The sequence below is a fragment of the Haliotis rubra genome, unplaced genomic scaffold (genome assembly GCF_003918875.1).
Source record: "Haliotis rubra isolate DU_JTF1 unplaced genomic scaffold, ASM391887v1 Scf1184, whole genome shotgun sequence".
NCBI lineage: Eukaryota > Metazoa > Mollusca > Gastropoda > Lepetellida > Haliotidae > Haliotis > Haliotis rubra.
The window spans coordinates 42,274-43,887 of NW_025765097.1; positions in this window are offsets into that span (position 1 = coordinate 42,274).

Here is a 1,614-nt window from a genome sequence, read left to right on the forward strand (position 1 = left end):
CGAATTTGTTTTACATACGTCAATTCATATGTAAACAGTACCTTTAAACAGTATGGAATATTTTGCAAAATTTAGTTTAGAACAGTTGCCTGGAGTAAGTGGCTATATTTACACTAGTGACTCTAAACTTTTGATGGGATGTAAATATATAGTGATCAGTATATCTTTCAAAGCTTTGTCTATTCAACATTACAAAGATCGGTCTCCTAACAATCCTTTGAAGCGTCTACATATATTCTTTACGATACTTAAACACATTCTCTGTCATTTTATCGCATGATGTCAATCACTTGATCGCTTGGTCAAGACACAATTATTAACAGACGATCGTCATGGAGCTATAATATTACTGAGCGAGGCGTTAAACAAACACATGCTCATAATATATTTGGCATTGTACAATTGATAAAAGATTTTTCTTATGGATGTGGAAAGAGTTTGTCGCTTTAATTATCCTTTGAATATAAACAAATTTCTTAGTAAGCGTGTAACTGTTAACGAAAAACCATGTCTGACAGCTATGACCACACGACTAATTAACCTGTGAAGGTCCGGGTTAGAATATTGATCTTCAGTAACACATGCTTGTCGTAAGAGGCGACTAACGGGATCGGGATGTCAGGCTCGCTGACTTGGTTGACACATGTCATCGGTTCCCAATTGCGCAGATCGCTGCTCATGTTGTTGATCACTGGGTTGTCTGGTCCAGACTCGATTATTTACAGACCACCGCCATATAGCTGGAATATTGCTGAGTGCCGCGTAAAACTAAACTCACTCACTCACTTGACTAATTCTTACTGGATGTGAGAGCAATACTGACAATCAGCCCTAGTAGATACAGAAAAAGAGGGTCTACAATTGTTGATACCAATAGTCCATCGAGGATTGTACAAATCCAAACCAACCGACTTGTGATTTAGGATGTCGGGGTAAGAGATAACAAGATTACAAGTCTAAACCAAAACTCTCGTTCTGTTTAGTGCCAATTCGTATGTTCGTAAACAATTTTATTGTTGAAACAGTCACCGGTTGTGATCAGCACAGTGTACGTTCGATGAATAAAAGCTTCGGTCTGCCCAGATCTTTGTTTATCCAATAAACACCTTGACTATTGCATTTTGAGCACTTTTACTTATTATGTAAGACACCGGTGTTACATGGCATCCCATGACTTCGAGCACATGTTTGTTCTCTCTCCATTTGTAACACATGGTATGTTTGTGATTACACTTTCTCAGTAAAGTACAGATGCTAGTATTTATTTATTGGGCTGGGTTCCGTCCGAGATTCTGACCCACAACCTCAGAGTCAGGCACCTACTCACCAGCACACAAAGCCAGCCGTCTAACCCACTAAGATACCGCGGCAGCCACTTCGACGCGGTGCGAATACCCGTATCCGTATCCCAATTGCGTAGATCGATGCTCGTGATGTTGAAGACTGGGTTTTATTATTTACAGACAGCTGCCATATGGCTGGAATACTGCTGAGTGTGGCGTTAAACAACAAACAGAAGAAAAAACAAAGACAATTACAGATAACTTTTGTACTTGACAATCTTCTGAAACTGTCGTATTGCCAAACTTCTTCCTGCAGATTAACTCTTGACCT